General features: G+C 41.5%; 1 protein-coding gene and 1 pseudogene across 3 annotated transcripts in view; one reads left to right on the top strand and one right to left on the bottom strand.

Annotated features, from left to right (window-relative positions):
* fyco1a (FYVE and coiled-coil domain autophagy adaptor 1a) overlaps positions 1 to 18,875 on the top strand; it is a 244,449-nt gene that overhangs the window by 157,283 nt on the left and 68,291 nt on the right. The window lies entirely within an intron of this gene.
* LOC134357905 (C-X-C chemokine receptor type 6-like) lies at positions 12,979 to 18,382 on the bottom strand (annotated as a pseudogene).

The raw sequence follows: 18,875 nt of genomic DNA, 5'->3' as shown, positions 1-18,875 counted from the left end.
TATGGCCCTTGTGGCTAAAGGGATCAGGGGGTATGGAGGGAAGGCTGGTACAGGGTTCTGAGTTGGATGATTAGCCACGATCATACTGAATGGCAGTGCAGGCTCGAAGGACCGAATGGCCTACTCCTGCACCTATTTTCTATGTTTCTATACCTTGCTTCTATATTTCAGTAGGATGACTGGTGTTAAGGAACTGAAGTCATGTGGGATGAATTGTTCCCTGTAGGCCCTGTAGATATCACTACAGTAGTGGGAAGTTTTTTCTTCTTTAGTAAGGAGCAGCATTGCAGCGAGAAAGACGGAGAGAGGTGCTGAGTAATGGCCCAATCTTGCCCTCACACTGGTCTGCACTGATGTTTAAGATTGAAACATTCATAGCATCGTGAAGCAGACATAGTTTGAAGTAGAATCAGGGAGGGCAGCCCGATCTGAGGATAACATTTTGCTGTCCCTGCCAGTGATGACATGAAGGGTTAACTGGGGGCAGATGGCTGAGTAGAGCCTGTGGTGGTTTTTTCTGTTGCAGGGGCTTTGGGGTTCCATTTTGCCAGGCTTATGGATATTGTCTGCTGCAGAGGCTTTTATTGTGCGTTAGTTGCCACTTGGCCTTTTACATTTCTTGTTGGATACGGGTGTCAGTTTCGCTGTACTAGATAATTTATTGTGGAATCATGAGCACTATTTCAGGGATGGAGTCACAGTTGAGTAATCCCTGTGTTTTAGCAGACACTGACAGCTTCTCTGTTAATGATAAATTCACTTATGTTCTTTGGTCTGGGTGGGAAGCACTCTTGGTTGTTTCAAACGTGAATAGCTGTCACTGCACTGAAGAATCTACAGATCTCATGGTTATCAGTGAGTTGATAAATCTGCTAAGCTTTTTCTATCTACTTTTTGTTCATGCTTACTGTTGATCCTCATCTTTCACATGTCAGTACAGCTGTTTCTTTTCTCCTCCCTTGTGGTGTGCTGTAGCTCCTAATCCTAGAAAGTCTTGCCTTAATAGGTAATAAATATTCAGATCTCTATGTCATTGTGATCAAATCAATTCCGGAGATTTCTGGCACAAAAGCCAAGAATCTGTTCACTGATACTATTCATGGTGGATTTCAATACAGCCTGGACACTGTAGTTACTTCAGTGCTTCTTTTAGTAGAAAATCATTACATTGTTTTTAAAGCTCTATCCTTACAGGATCCTTGAGACCTTCAACATAGGCACTTGTGTGGTGTGAGCATCTTGATAGTTGTCTGTGTCTAGTTACATGCAATCATGCAAATTAATCATCATTGCATGATCATCAATAAACTATCACACTTGTAACCAGATTATCAAAGGGAGATTTTTGTCTTTTGCCAGTGGTAGAACGATGAGGTTGCTGACATCACAGAAATATTTGTTTTGAGGAGTTAACATTAGTAGGCGACTGTATAAATTTGGTTTGTTATTTATATCCTATGTCATAGGAGGGATTGCAATCTTAGGAGAAACAGGGTTCAGTTTTGGTGAGGTAAAGAGTTTTTCACCTTCTTAAAAGGTGCACTGAGTATCAGTAAATTTGATGATAATGCCAAAGTTGGATCTTAAGTGAATGGACCAGAATTTCAAAGATGTACTGAAAAAAATAAAGAAACTGACAAGGCTAATATTTCAGTGAAAGTTATTAACACGAATTGATGTTGGAGTCTGGAGGAAATTACAGAAAATAAGGCATGTGGCAAAACCTTGTAAATAAAGTAGATTGGGAAGCAAAGAAGAGGAAGCAGAGTTATCACCATGTCAAACTTGGACGGATCATTGTAGAGCAGGTTGAAAAACTACTACAGCTGCTGTCTCTTAGCACCAGCAACTAAGGTTCATTTTTCACTGCTGACTGTGAATTTGCTCATTCTCCCCTGGGTGCTCAGGTTTTGCCCACATTTCAAAGACAAGTGCATTGATAGTTTAATTGACTGCAGTAAATAGTCTTTAGCATTTAAGTAAGTGCTAGGATCTGGGTAATTGAGGATAATATAAGGAGAATAAAATGGGAATAATGTAATTGGTGGGTTGTGCAGACCCAGTGGGCTGATGGGCCTGTTTGCATGCTGTTAAGGAAGTTACCAAATATTACATTCACCACAGATTTAATCCCAATTTGTAAATTCATTCCTTTTTTTTTTATCTTCTGCTGTTTCAACCTCAGGAACTTTGACTTTAAAATTTTTGCACCATTTTTCAAGCTGAAATTTAAAATGCTATGTATTTAATATTATTTATTTTTAATATTTCTGATACTTCAATGTGTATGTTTGTATATTCACAATTTATGGCAAAATCCCCCCTATGATTCTGTTGCATGTCCTTGAAACCTTTTATCTGTGGTTTCACACATAACAAATACATAAACTGCTGAATGTAAAGGCTGCAACAAGTTAGAATAATCATGTATTTTTGTCCATGGCAAGACTTGAGGTCTCTGCTGCTGACTCATCTGCTTCCCAGTCAGACAATGCATGGTGAACAAACTATCTCCCTAATGGTGAATTGAGTGAATTTATCAATAAAGTAGTAGCTGGAAATGAAAGAGCCTTTGTACCCATCTCATAGTACCAGGTACTTGCTTTAAATAGTGCTAGACCATCCTGGCACTTAACTTTGATGTGATGTTCATATTATGTTAGTTAATGGCTTGGTTGGTGGAAACAGTTAAAATGTCTGCAGGAAGCAACAGTCAAGTTGCCGGCATGCTCTGCAAAACCATTTGTCAGACTGTGTCAAATGAAGTCATGTAATGACAACAATTATGTTGTTCTCTTTATACTCCGGCATAGGAAATTACATTAAGCAATCTTAAACAGAGAATAATTTCTGTATCATGATTCCTATGCCATCATCTTATTGTAACTGAATTACTTGTTTTCTTCTAAGAAAAGACTTCACAGATGTACACATGGTATGAATTTTTATTCGGTGATACCTCCATTTTTCTCTCTTTACCATGCTAGATGTTCTTCCATCTTATTTCTAATTCTCTAACAAATTAATCTTGTGCCCTCTAGCCAGCTAGCCTCCCTTCAGTGAGAACAACCTCTTTTGTACTTCATTGCACAAATACTTATCCTGATTCTGAGGCCAGGTCTTTATGTATATCTAAGGCAGAGGTTGATAAATTCTTGATTCTTCAGGGCATGAAGGGATGCAGGGAGCAGGAGGAAATTGGGGCTGAGAGGAAAATTGCATCAAACATAATGAAATGGTGGAGCAGACTCAATGGGCCAAATGGCCTAATTCTGCTCCTATATCTTACAGTCTTATTATTCTGAAATCTCTCCTTAAGTGTTTCTGGTCTAAAGAGAACAGTCTGATTAGCTCTTCTTTCAGATGTTGTGGCTTTTGACTATGAATAGTTCCTACTTCAGCAGCTGTTAAAACATTTTATCAGGGGCTGGATCTTTATCTTCATCACCTTTTATTCTGCTTGCTCCAGTTCATTCTTTGGCATTTAAATTGAGTAAATTAAATTTCTATCTTTTAAATACTGTACTTCTTGAAACTCGTTCATGACGTTTTTGCATTTTGATCTCATGTAATCATGAAATTATTTTGTGCTGGCGCAAGGTGTATTAGAACATAGAATATAGAACATCACAGGCCCTTTGGCCCACAATGTTGTGCCGACCTCTTAAGTTACTCTTGAAAAATCAATCTAACCCTTCCCTCCTGTATCACTCTCCATTTTTCTATTTAAGAACTTCTTAAATACCCCTAATGTATCTGTCTCTACCAGGCAAAAAAAAACATGCTGACTTCTTCCTATTTTATCATTTGCCTCCAAGTATCCTGATACCACATTCTTAATTACGCACTCCATCATCTTACTAACCACCGAGGTCAGGCTGATTGGCCTATAATTTCGTATCTTTTGCCTTGCTCCCTTCTTTTTTTTAATCACTAATTTTTTATTGCAACGCCAACAAATTACATTCAGTACATCCAGTTGCCGATTACATTTTGACTGTTTAACCCAGCCACCTCCAACCCTCATCACCAACACCCCTCCACCCCTCAGCTTCTTCCTCATCCCCACCCCCCTCCACCCCTCTCTCCCCCCCATCCCGCTCCCCTCCACCAACCAACTGAATAGTAGTGCATACACAGACAGAGCATTCCTATTTTAACAGAAGATCTTTTAAGTTGGATATCAAATTTGTCCACATTAAGATTGTGTTTGGTCGTGCATCATTTACTCTTGCTGATGATAGTTTTCCGTAAGGGAAAGGTGGAAGTCATCATTTAGAAGATGTACAGCGGGGCCCATTGGTAATTGTACCCCTGTTAGTTCTGTAAGAGTACTGATAACCTTCCCATACAACATGTATAAAAGAGCCAATGGTTCCATGGGGGCAAATGAGCAATATGGGTCAGGAACCAGTCACATTTGATGTCTAATTCTTGCTGTTAAGTATGCTCTATGACAAAATTTCAAGTGTATAAACGATTTGCGTTTTTCAAAGCACCGGCAGCATTATCCCAAATTGCATCCCAGTCTAAGTCTTGTCCTAATTCAGATATGTCCCTATCCCAGGCTTTCATTCCTGATGTGGGCATATATTTCTGGGGGTTTAATTTATCATAGATATATGACTCTATCTGTCCTGGAGCACTCTGTATCCAACTTAAAATGGGATGGTCTTTAAATCTGACCCTCAAGGAACCCCGTAGGCTTTACAAGCTGATCTTACTCGAAAGTAGAAGAAAAGAGAGTGTTTATCAATATTATATCGAGATACCAGATCTTGAAAGCTAAGGATAGTACTTGCCCCATTAATATCTTGAAGAGTAGTAATACCTTTATCCTCCCAAGTTCTGTTAGTGAATGGTTTCCCCCCCAGATAGAAAACAATTATTGTTCCATAATGGAGATGGTTTGCACCATACGCTTTTAAATTTTAGGAATTTTTCTGCTGCTCTAAATACTTGTAGCATTTGGGTTAAAATTGGACCGTAATACAAATCACATTTTTTGGTAGACATACCTATAAAGAGAAAGTCCTTCAACCTTATTGGTGCTATTAGCTCTTGTTCTATATTTTTCCATGACGAAACTTTATTCTCCTCCATCCAATAGCTAAGACTTTTTAATACAAATGCCCAGTGATACAGTTTAAAATTTGGACATGCCAATCCCCCATCCGACTTTTTGAATTGTAGAGCTGACCACTTTATATTGGGTCGTTTACCGTTCCAAACATAGCATCGTAGTAAGGAGTCCAGTTTTTGCCAATATCCTGCTGGAGGCGCAAGTGGGATCATTGAGCTGATAAAATTAATGTGGGGTAAGATGTTCATTTTAATGACCGATATACGGGTTGGGACTGATGCTGGCAGGTGTCTCCATCTATTAATATCTTCTATTTTTTTCAAAATTAAAGAGTAATTTGTTTTAGCCACAAATGATAGGGAAGCATTAACTTTAATACCCAAGTAGAGGACCTCATTTGCAACCTTAATCTGGGGAGGGAGAGACACCTTACTTTTATCCGTATTAATCAGCATTAGTGCTGATTTTGACAAATTAACTTTGTATCCTGAAAGAAATCCAAATAGCTCCAGTGTTTTTAAAACATAGGGGAGAGTTTGTTGAACATTTGCCATATAAACTAGCGTGTTGTCCGCGTAAAGTGATATTGAATGTGATGTTGTACCTATTGTAATAGGGCAGATCTGAGGAGAGTTTCTAATTAAATGTGCAAGTGATTCAATAGATATAGTAAAAGTTAAAGGAGACAAAGGGTCCCCTTGTCGTGTGCCCTATCCTATGTCAAATAACTCTGAGAAACCTCCTCCCACACATACCCGGGCTGAAGGATTAGCATACAGTGTTTGAATCGTATTGATTAACTTATCGCCGAACTTAAATTTTTTTAGAACTCTCCAAAGATATGGCCATTCAAGGCGATGGAATGCTTTTTCAGCATCTAGAAATAGCAGGCCACAGGCAGGCGGGATTTTATGTGTTACAATCAGTATGTGTAAGAGCCGGCGAATATTATCAGATGCGAGACGTCCCCTGATAAAGCCTTTTTGATCTGGGCTAATTATTTTCCCAAATACTCTCTCAAGTCTACTGGCTAAGACTTTGGAAAATATCTTGAGGTCGGCATTCATCAAAGAAATTGGATGGTAATTGGCACACTCCAAAGGGTCTTACCGGGCTTAGGTATAACTGTGATCAGGGCTATGTTTAGATCTTTATAGAAATCACCATTTCCAAAAGCTTAATTTAGATTATGAGGACACGCAGTCCTGTTTTATTGTCATGTAGTAATACATGCATTAAGCAATGATACAATGTTTCTCCAGAAAGATATCACAGAAACACAAGACAAACCAAGACTAAATAAACTGACAAAAACCACATAATTGTAACAACAGGAATTCTGCAGATGCTGGAAATTCAAGCAACACACATCAAAGTTGCTGGTGAACGCAGCAGGCCAGGCAGCATCTATAGGAAGAGGCACAGTCGACGTTTCAGGCCGAGACCCTTCGTCAGGACCTGAAACGTCGACTGCGCCTCTTCCTATAATTGTAACATATAGTTACAACAGTGCAAAGCAATACCGTAATTTGATGAAGAACAGACCATGGGCACGGTAAAAAAGAGTCTCAGAGTCTCTTGAAAGTCCCATCATCTCACGCAGACGTTAGAAGGAAGAAAAACTCTCCCTGCCATGAGCTTCCAGCGCCGCAAGCTTACCGATGCAGCACCCTGGAAGCACCCAACCACAGTCTGACTCTTGAGTCTGTCTGAAAACTTCGAGCCTCCAACACCGAGCACTGAGCACCATCTCTGCCGAGCACTTCGACCCCGGCCCCGCCAACAGGCAATAGGCAAAGCCGAGGATTTGGGGCCTTTCCCTCTGGAGATTCTCGATCACACAGTAGCAGCAGCAGCAAACTGGGCATTTCAGAAGTTTCTCCAGGTGTTCCTCTGTGCTTCTTACGTCCATCTCCATCAAATCAGGATTGTGCATGGCCCCACTTCACAAATACAATATCATTTCAGAGCGGCTGCACGCACTCCGTCGTGCCGCCATCTTCTCCTCCCCTGAGACTATTTAGGAGGATTTAATTTAATGTTTCTAACCATACTGGTCCAAGAATATCCCAAAGTGCTAGGTAAAGTTCCACAGGTATGCCATCTATACCTGGCGTACAACCCTTAATTTGTAGCTTTGACTGCTTTTTGTAGCTCATCCAGTGTAATAGGAGAGTCTAGAGTTTTAGTGTCCTCTAATGACAATGTAGGGAGGTCTAGTCCACTAAAAAAAATCAGTGAAGTCATTCTCAGAAGGAACTGAGCCACTTGTATACAGTTCTTTAAAGTAATTCTTGAATGAATGTTTATTTCCTCTGTTGAAGATACTACATTTTTAGCACATCTGATCACTAGTATAGACCTTTTAGCTTCCTGTCGTTTGAGTGTTAGTGACAAAAGGAGGCTTGGTCTGCTGCCTTCTGCATAATACTTATGTTTGGTTATATGGATCATATATTCTGCCCTGCTTCTTAATAAATCATTTAATTCTGCTTGTTTTGTTTTGGGCTCGTTTTCATTTATTATGGTGTATCTCCTTTAGACATTCTCCAAAACCTTACATTGTCCTTCTAGGGTGGATATCTTTTGAAGACGGCTTTTATGTAGGTGGGAACTGAACCATATGGCGTTATTTCGTAAGAAACCCTTGATGGAAGCCCAAATCACTGTCACATCCGAGACAATATTTAAATTTATAAATTCCCCCTCAGTTTTGTTCTCAGTTGTGTTAGAGATTCGTCGTTTTTTAGAAGGGTGGAGTTAAACCTCCACCTAGTAGCCTTATTTTTAATTTTGCCATAGTTAAAAGTAGATATGACTGGGTTGTGATCAGATAGATGTCTGGACAAAAATTCTATTGAGTGTACCAAAGGCAGCAGACCAGAGGATATAAGAATGTAATCTATCCAAGAGAAAGTTTTATCTCTTGTGGAGAAGAAGATATAGTCTTTAGCAGATGGATTATGCACCCTCCACGCATCAGTTAAATTTAAATCTGTTAGAAAAAGGTTAAGTGCTTTGGAAGCAGATTCCTGAGAGCTTGATGTAGTTGAGGAAGGTTTATCAAGGTTAATGTTTACCAAAGCATTCATGTTCGAACCAACATATAGTTGGTAGTCACTTAACTTCAGTAATTGTGAGGTAATTGAGGGAAAAAATTCAACCTCGAGTATAGTTGAGGCATATAGGCTAATGAATGCAACTTTTTTACCCTGAATGGATGTACAGCAAAAAGCTAGATGTCCTTTATTGTTGGCGCCAGTCCTTTCAATTGATACATTAATACTACGTCTCATTAATATCATAACTCCTTTCATATGAGTACCATCAGCTGATGCCGCAACAGGTTTATAAAAGCGGTTTTGAACCCTGGGAATGTCATTAGGTTTAAGATGTGTTTCCTGTAACAGCACGATATCTATTTTCTTTCTGCGTAAGATATCTAAAACCTTTGAACGTTTGTAGGGAGAGTTTATCCTCTAACATTAAATGATACAATAGTAAGATTTTCTAATTTATCTGTATTGCTCATCTTCCCCTGGATCTGTTGTTGTAAGTTGGTGGTGGAGCCCTGAGTTACCCCCTTCCCACCCCCCCCACCACCCCTCGCATACAACCCTTTACTTTGTAACATCTGTGAGTGTCACTTAGCAATGTCAAACACTGAACATTAACCGCCCCCCTCTAGCACCAACAAATTAGAAAGGCAAAGCGGTTCTCATAGACAATCATATCAAAGAGACAAGAAAAAAAACCTGGTCAAACCCGTTAACCTTTTTAATTAAAACCATTCCCATCTCAAATATAATATAACACATAATCAAAACCCCAACAGCTCTCTTGCGAGAGACTGTTGCTTTAATAGAGCGTCTCTTAGTGATGGCACCAGTGACATCTTATCTGGCGCCCAGGAACGTGAACAAGTTTACTGGAGACATAACCCGAAATGAACATGTACAACTAAAGATATTCAGAACAAACTGCTGTTTTTTAGCTTCATTCTTGATGAAGTATGACATTTGGGTGTATTGAATATCACCTTAGAAAGTAAAAGATAAAAAGTATATTCTAGGCAGACTTGTATCACCTTACCATGTTATCCTTGTACTAACAAGTTAACTGAGCCTTTACCTTAAAACTCTGACCTGCAATACTCAGAAACAAACTGGCCCCTTAATTAATGAAATACAAAAGTGCATCGAATGACTTTCCAATAAAAGAATAACCAGAAAACTTCACACCTAGGACATTAACTTGCCCGTGCCTGTTAGATTGTGCATACGGGTTGGTCCAAGCTCTTAATGCAGTTCCATCTCCTCCCGAGGGGCGTGTGGACTTTGCCCAGGGTCTTCTTCCATACCTCCCAGCACTGATGATTTCAGAGCTTCTTTCGCTTCCTCTTCCAGGTTAAATGACATCTTTATGCCCTTGATATTCACTCTCAAAATCGCCAGGTATATGAGGAACGAGTCGATCCCCTTCTGTCAAAGCTTAGCGTGGATCTCCTTGTATTCCTGCTGTTCCTGCATCAAGCCGGGGCTGTAGTCAGCGAAGAACTGCAGCTGGGTGCCATCAGGGAGAGTAGGTTTGGCTTTCCTCGCGCCCTCCAGGATAGCCTGCCAGTCGGTGTACCATAGAAGCCTAAAACTGATTGTCCACGGTCTTGAGGTGTTGTTGGAAAAGATCCTATGTGCTCTATCGATCTCCAATGGAGTGCTGTGGGAATTCTTGGGCGCTGGAATCCAATTAGGCAGCATCTCCTGGAGGTAACCTCTTGGATCGTTGCCCTCAGCGCCTGTTGGTAAGTTGACCAGCCGCACATTATTTCTCCTGGATCTGTCCTCCAAGTCGTTTAGCTTCTTCTGTATCTTAGTCACCTCCACGAGACAGGAGTTAGTAATTTTCTCATTCTTACGCAAGCTAACCTGAATGTTGTCTATTTTGTTGAAGACTGTACTAAATTTTTTAGCGTGAATGTCCGCTTGCTCCTTTAGTGACTGCAGAATGTTGCCATTCTCTGCCATATGCTTCTGTATGGGGTCGAGAGCCTTTTCCAGCGACTCCTTTAGCATATGGGCTACCATTTCTTGCAGCGATTCCATCTCTGTTGCCATTGTTTGCTTAATTAGCATAACTATTTCCTCGGATGAATCGCTAGCTTGGTGTCATCTGCTGGTATCTTGTTTCTCGCTTGAATTTGGATCTTTTTTTGAGGTCATGTCTTTAGTTAGTTCTTTCTCCAACTCATCCTTGTATTAAGACCATCTATGAGCCCTAAAGAACGTGAAAAAGGAAGGTTATATGTCAGCACTCAGTGCTGTGCTGCCATCTTGGCTCGTGCCTCACTGGACGTCCCTCCCTTCTTATAGAGTGGAGTGACATTTGCCATTTTCCAGTCCTCCGGAACCATTTAAGAATTTAATGATTCTTGAAAGATCATTATCACTGCCTCCACAATCTTTTCAGCTACTTCTTTCAGGGTGTAGTCCATCTGGTCCAGGTGACATATCTACCTTCATACTTTTCAGCTTCCCAGACACCTTCCCTTTCGTAATAGCAAGTACACTCACTTCTGTCCCCTGACAATCATGCATACTACTCGTGTTTTCCACAGTGAAGACTGATGCAAAATACTTATCAAGTTTATCCACCATTTCTTTATCCCCCACTACAATCTCTCCAACATCATTTTCCAACGGTCTGATATTCATTCTCATCGCTTTTACTCTATGTATCTGAAAAACTTTTTGTATCCCCTTTTATAACATTGGCTAGCTTACCTTCATATTTTATCTTTTTTCTCTGTATTGCTTTTCTAGTTGCTTTCTGTTGGTCTTTAAAAGCTCAAATCCTCATGGAACATGAACTCAATCCCCCAATAATGAAGGCCAACAGACCATGTGCCTTCTTAACTATTGTGGCATGAATAAGATCACCGGAGAGAGAGTTACTGGTAGATATAAAGCAGCTTCTTTATTCGACAAAACAAGGTTCAGCAGACATCATACGGAAGAAGATGCTTTAGGTGGAAAGGTCTGCTGCCGAACGTGGGGCTCGATATTTATTTGCTACACACACAAAGGACCACTCCATATTTACAAAGTATAGACAATGCTTTCTTTTCAATCTACATACAAACTACACACTTCCTGAATACATCCATCCCATCGGTGCCAGCAGCATCAGGACTGGTATTCAGGAATCCATTGCTCCAAACTGAATCCACAATACATTTATTTGATATTTTACGTGCTTAACATGAAGGACAATCCATATTTACAAAGTATAGATAATGCTGTCTTTGAAACCGCATGCAAACCGCACACATTCTCACCAGCAGCGTCTGGACTGGTATTCTGGTATTCACAGCTTTTAGAAAGTGCATTGTTACAAATGGACTGGGATTCTGATATTCACAGCTTTTAGGAAATGCATTGTCAAGGAACAGAAGACTGGTGGCTGAAGCCATTTACTAAGTGTTAATGACCTAAACCCAAAAATTACTCTAACAGTCCCAGGCCAACTAAGGGGGATCTATTCAAATAGGGCAGCAGAAACACCCTGCCTTGAAATTCCCCCCCCCCCCAATTTTTGTGTGCCTCGATATCTACCCTAGCATTCCCTAATCGCTACCTACCAAATGTTAAGCAGAGGTGCCGTTCCAGAAATTTGAACAAATCTTTAAAAATGCAGCTTCTTTCGTGTGCCTATCAGCTCTTTCCCTGCAAGCTGATTGCAGCTTAATCACATTCCTTTGTGTTCAGTCCTTCATTCTTTGGTCACTGAAACTCTCTTTCCAGGAGCATGCACAGGCCCTCTCATCGATGTGCAGGAAGAGGTTGGGGTGGCCTCTACATAAATGTCTGCAAGGGAGTGAAGTTTAGGGGAGACATCAGGGGTAAGTTTTTTTACACAGAGGGTTATGGGTGCCTGGAATGACTTGCCAGGGATGGAGGTGGAGGCTAAAACATATGGGGTATTTAAGAGCCTCTTGGACAGGCACATGGATAAAGAAATATAGGGGGTTACGGGTGGTGTGGGTTTAGTACTTGTTTTTCTTTTTTTTAAGGAATATATGGGTCAGCACAACATCGAGGGCGGAAGGGCCTGTACTGTGCTGTAGTATTCTAGTGTCTAATGACCTCTCCCCGGTGGCACCCCCTTCTGAACTGGCCAGTCAATCACTGGCCCAACCGCTGAAAGGGCCCAGCTCCTCAGACTGGGGGTGACTGCTTTCAGATGCTGTGTGCCGTATGCCTTAGAAGTTGTGGAACTTGCTGCCTCTGCTTTAACTTAAAAATCCCTCCCCATCTATTTTCCAATATTTTTCTATTCTATTCTATGCTATAAACTAATCATCTACCTTCAGCAACCAGCCTTCTTTATAGAGTACCATCATCATCATGCTTTAGCAGGCTATTCATGTTTTTCCAACACGCTGTCAGTGTCTTCTGCCACGCTCTCGGCATTTTCTGCCTTTGCGTTTCCTCCGGGTATGTTTTCATCAGCTGTGGTCAGGTCTGGCATGGGCGGCTGGTGTTCCTCTCTTAGGTTCTGTGTAATTATATGGTTACTGGGTACACTTGATCCCCCGCTCTGTCTGTGGGAGCAACAAGAGGGTGAGTCGTATGCTTTAACCTGAGTCCAGTGTTTCCACTGGCTGCCTCGCCAAGTCTGCACACAGACACACGTATCATTGGTTAAGAGTACTGTCTGTGGTCCTACTCACCTGGGGGCAAACCCTGGCCTTTCCGGCAGCACCCTCACCATGACTTGTTCGCCGGGCTGTGGAAGGACTATCTCCTTTCCCTCTGGCTCTCTCTGATCAGTGATTCGCTGCTGTTGTTTCGCTCGATCCTTCAACACTTTAAGTTGGTTACGAAGGTCTTTCACATATTGTGTCATCTATCCCTGTAAGCCCCAGGCTCCCCACAACCCATAATTACCCCATAAGGGAGTCGCATTGCTCGTCCCATCAATAATTCGTAGGGGCTGAGACCCAACGTGCGGTTCGGGGTTGCACGCAATCTCATCAGGATTCCTAGTAATACATCAACCCATGTCTTTCCTGTCTCAGCTATAGCTTTGGTTAACACATTATTGATCGTTTGGTTCACCCTTTCTACCATCCCTGAACTCTGGGGGTGGTAGGATACGTGGAACCGTTGTCGAATCCCTAGCAGTTGGCACATTTCCTTCATCACTTTCCCCGTGAAATGTGCTCCCTGATCTGAATCCACCTGAACTGGGGTTCCCCACCTTGGGAGGATTTCCTGAACTAGGATCCGTGCAGCGGTGCTGGCAGTGCAGTCCCTTGTTGGGAAAACCTCTATCCACCGGGTGAAGTGATCCATAATTACTAGACAGTAGCTTTTCCCCCTGCTTTTTGGCAGGGGCCCTGTGAAGTCTGTCTGGATGTTTTCCCAGGGTCCCCTCGGCCAAGGCTGATTTGCTAGCCGTAGCTTTCTGCCCTTACCAGGGTTATGCTGGGCACAATTGATACAACGGCAGCAGGACTTCTCAACATCCCCACCCATCCCTGGCCACCACCAGTCCTGCCGGAGGGTTGTGATCATGCTTTGCCTTCCCTGATGCATCGCTCCATGATATAGCTTCAAGCGTATCTGCCTAATACATGGTGGAGCCACCACGACTCTTTCCTCCCCGTGTGTCCAGCACCCGTCTGGTCCCTCCTTTGCCCCTTTTCTCCTCCATTTTTCCTTCTCTTCTGCCTCTACTTCTTCATATAATTTTACTAAACTGGCTTCTCTCGTTCCTTCCTGCATGCTTGCAATTTCAATTGCCTCTTGTTCCTCTGCTGCCTTCGTCGCAGCAACATCTGCCCACTCATTTCCTTTCTGTTTCATGCTCTCATCTTTCTGGTGTTTTTGTTCCTTCTTTATACCCTGAACAGCGGTCAGTCCGTCAGTTTTTATACTGTACTGCTTCTGGGGTTTATACAGACCCTCCTCTATTTTAACTGGGTTTATCTTTACTCGACCACGATCTTCCTTGTGTCTAGTCCACACTGCTGGGAACTGCTGACAAGGTAACCCGTAGACACCATCCTGGCTCCAGTCTCTGGTGATCGGGGCAGCTGCGACTATGCTAGCCAGGTTGTGTATTCTGTTGGTTGTATGCGTTCGCTGCCTCTGATTTGTCCATATTATATCTTCCTTTCCCGAATCTATAACAGCTCCTGCTTCCCTTAGGATGTCTATTCTAAGGATAGTGCCCTCGATATTTGGACATAGCCAGAAATACACTGGAAGCTGCACTCCCCCAATTTCTGGTATTTGCAACTCGCTTCTTTCTGCTTTCACTGTTTTCCCTCCTCCTCCCCTAATATAAATGGCCTGTCCGGTTGTTGGCAAGGGTAAGTCTGTTATCGATACCGATGCCCCTGTGTCCACTAACATATTGCATTGCCGTCCCCCTAACATTGCTGTTGTGTACATCCGCGGGTCACAACTGCTGGCAGTGGGGCCCGCTACCACATCTTTTTCTGACCTTGGAACCGTCTTTACTCGCTCTATGATCTGATCGACAGTGAGCTTGGTCAGACTGGGCACCGGTGGGGTGAGAGATTGTGTGTCTGCTGTGATGTTCACCTGTTTTTCTTTCCTCGGTTTTGGACACTGCCTCCAACCATATCCCAATAGGCCGCACCTGTAGCATATCAACTCTTTTACCCTCCCACGTCAATTCCAGCAATTCCTTGCTTCGTGCTCTGGCTGCCGGCAAGCAAAACAAACCCTCTGGGACATCACAGCAGCTGTATCCACTATAGCCACTTCACGATCTGTCTTGCACGTTCTTTGGTCTATCTCACTGGCCCAGAAAACTATCGCAGAGTAGGTCGACCCCGCCGTTATGCCTAAATCTAAAACTCCCTGGTGGGCTGAGCTCAGGCTTTCCTTCACCATTTTCAGCAAGACTGGGTTGTCCTTCTCTAGATTATCCAACTCTGAATACTCCTCATGTGCTCGATATTTATGTTCTGCATAATCCATGGCCTTCTCATTAGCTTTTTGAATTACTGCCATTATCGTTACCCAGCTACTCTCACCTCCCCCAGTCGCTGCCTCATTTCCCCTTTAAAAAAGCGATATCTTTCTTCATTGCTGGCATTCCCGATAGTTGCCCAGGTACCATCCCGCACCCCTTGGGCCATCCTGTCCCATATATTCCTCGGGCACTTCGCTTTTACCAACACGTGTATATCTTTACAGTGTATCTGGTGAATTTCAACCATTTCCTCAAGCTTACGCCAGAATTCTGAATTCCCACATGTGACTTTAAGTGAGGGCAAATCAGATAAAATGCTCTGTTTCTCCCCGGGGGGTGAAGAGCTAATGAACGGTCATAATCAAGATTAAGGGCTAGCTCGGATCATCAGGGTTCTCAACCTGACGTTGCCCGACCTCAATAGGTGCCATCCTGGCAGATATATCTGGGTAAAACCTCTCCCTGAGATATCTCCACACTAATTCCCACACTACGCAAAATATAAAAGACGGGTACCAGTTAAACAACACATACTTAAAACCGCAGAGTATGTATTCCACAATCTGCCACTTTTGAGTACCTGAACTCATGATGCCTGCTGTATTCCTTTGCATCACACCTGCAAACGTATATACTAAAATACAACTCCTCGAGCGAGTCTACACGCCCCTACTCTGGTGTCTTGAACTGTCGGTAACTACCCTTCACAACTTGTGGCTCCATCTCACCAAGTTAACACGCAAAGTTTCCTCACTTACATAAACACACATGCATGCGCACACGCCACTTTTATATCTACCAATTCAACTCAGCGTTCGTAATATTTCATGTTCCCGTGTATCACCGACTGAACAGATCCAAGTGTGAGTGCTATTTTAGAAAAATACTCACCAACTTAGACTGCTAGGATCACTGGCCACACAATGGGTCATGAAGGTACCCCACTCCTGGTACCAAATGTTGTGGCATGAATGTCACCAGAGAGAGAGTTACTGTTAGATACAAAGCAGCTTCTTTATTTGACAAAACAAGGTTCAGCAGGCATCATACGGACGGAGAAGCTTTCGGTGAAAAGGTCTGCTGCCCAACATGGGGCTCCATATTTATTTGCTACACACACAAAGACAAATCCATATTTACAAAGTATAAACAATGCTTTCTTTTGAAACTGCATGCAAATCTCACACCTTCTCACCAGCAGCATCTGGACTGGTAGTCTTACAGAGAAGCTGAAGAAAATAAAATACCCATCAGCATAGCAGTAGTAACATGTTCTTAACCAGGATATTACACTTGTAATGATGGACTTTTTGACTATGGCTACTTCTCCTTGAGATGGTGATACTATTAAATCATCTGAAGTCATACCATTTATTCTGTTTAGAGAGAAACAGTTCAAGAAAAACATCAAGTCTCGAAATTCTTAAGAGTTCAATTGAAAATTTAGTTCATAAAATATTGTGAAAAGTTGGTTCACTTGCAGATTTTTTTGTTTTTTTTTGCATTCCAATGGATGAGTATCAACTTTGCATTTTAATTTATAATTTTCTCACTTTGCTTCTTACTGTTGATGTGTATCAGTAAGCAAACGTCTTCATACTGTGTAAAACAAAGGGATTATAATCTGTATAAAGAAGACAAGGAGTAGATCAGAATTAAAAATTGATGTTTTGTCTTTACAAAGTTAGAACAGGAGACTAGTAAAAACCTTAAGAATTATGGAACAACTTCCTGTAACTTTCAATTGCACTTACTGGTATTCCATGAGTCTTTTACAAAGGAGACATCGTCGTTTCACTTAGACATGATCGTTGCTGTGACGTTTCGTACTCAGTTTTCAGATGCACATGTAGTTGTTTTTGACTGATACATCCAACATCTTTTAAAATCTTCCAAAAATTGTTTCTAAACTTCACTCCAATAAATACATACAGTATAGGATTAAGACAGCAATGTACATAGGCAATGCTCTCCGTTATAATAATTGCATACTTCAGATTTGCTTGGAATTCACAAGTCCTGCTTTCTTCACTGACCATCTGTAAAGTTTGCAGCATAATTGCAACATTGAATGGGAGTTCACAAATCATGAAAACAATTACAACTGCAGCTATAATCTTTAATGATTTACCCTTCTGAAAGCCCTTGGCATGGAGCAGTTTGTTTACAATGATTGTGTAGCAAATGATCATTGTCACAAAGGGTATCATAAATCCCACTACCATCTGTGTTACATGGACTCCTACTTCAATGATGTCTGAATTAGATGGATAGATCATACGACATACAGTTTTACCAATGTCTCCAGTACTTTTTTCACTTAATAGAAATTCTGGAAGCGACAGAATGATAGCAAAAACCCAAATACCTCCACAAACAGACATACCATGTGTTATTTTATATTTAGGCATTTTTGTTGCTTGAGTAATGGCATAACACCTGTTAATGGTCACACAGGTAAGCATAAACATACAACTATAGAGGTTGACAGTGTAAACACCATTTACAACTTTGCACGTAAAAGTTCCAAAAGTCCATCCATAATATGCATCTACTGCCCAGAACGGCAAGGTGCAAAGTAACATCAAGTCAGCAATCGCCAGATTCAACATGTAGAAATCTGTCATGCTCTTCAGCTTCTCATAAAGGACCTTTGCCACAATGACCAAAGAATTGCCTAGAAGCCCTGCCACAAATATTATTGCATATAAACTGGGCACATAAGCTCGCTTAAATTGTATAACTTTGGTATTATTACAAAACGGGCTCTGCATATCCAAGGGAAACATTGTGGTTTCATATTCATAATATGGATAATCATCTTCCATAATGAGGCACCAGGAATTAAATCTGCTGAATGCACCTGAAATAAAGCAGAGGGACTTGTTATGGACTGGGGCTGAACCTTAATTGCCCCTTAAAGAAGATGAACACAATGTACTCACTAAACAAACATAAATCATTATTTCATTAATTAACATGATAAGTTCTTATTCTAGTATTTCTTCTGGCAGAATATTACTTAACATTTGTGTGATCTCAAGTTTAATACTTTGTTATTTCAAATGGAATTTATTTTATGTTTGACACATTCATTTCAAAGTTAAAAGAAATAAATTATAGCTGTGACAGTTTTAAATATATCATTCGATACAGATTTTAAATGCAACTTTAAAAGTAAACATTGAAAGCAGCTGTATTGGAACTTACCACAATTGTTGAAAATTGGGCCACTTGGTAACAGTTGATGTGTGTTACTTGCTTTGACTGGTAGTTATCACACTGATGCATATTGCGTATGATTTAAAACCATATTCATCGACAGATCTGCTTGATAGGCTGATGAGGGGGATGTGCATTTGTTATTTTTATCTCAAAGTTTTTCCGGTGGCCTGGCGCTGAATTGCAACCTGAACCTGTAGGCCAACTTTTCCACTGCATCTTTTCAACACATGCAAAATGCTGGAGGAACTCAGCAGGCCAGGCAGCATCTACAGAAAAGAGTAAACAGTCGATGTTTTGGCCGACGTCCTTCATCAGGACCGCAAAAAAAAGATGAGAAGTTAGATCAAGAAGGTGGGGATAGGGGAGGAAGAAGTACAAAGTGCTAGGTGTTAGGTGACACCGGGACTTGGGCAGGGGTGAAATAAAGGGCTGGTAAGCTGACAGGTGAAAGAGATAAATAGCTGGAGAAGGAAAAATTTGATAGTAGAGAGTAGAAAACAATGGAAGAAAGGGAAGGGGAGGAGCACCAGAGGGGTGTGATGGGCAGTTAAGGAGATGA

Source organism: Mobula hypostoma, chromosome 17 (assembly GCF_963921235.1).
Source record: "Mobula hypostoma chromosome 17, sMobHyp1.1, whole genome shotgun sequence".
Taxonomy (NCBI): domain Eukaryota; kingdom Metazoa; phylum Chordata; class Chondrichthyes; order Myliobatiformes; family Myliobatidae; genus Mobula; species Mobula hypostoma.
This window is presented reverse-complemented; position numbering and strand designations above follow the sequence as displayed.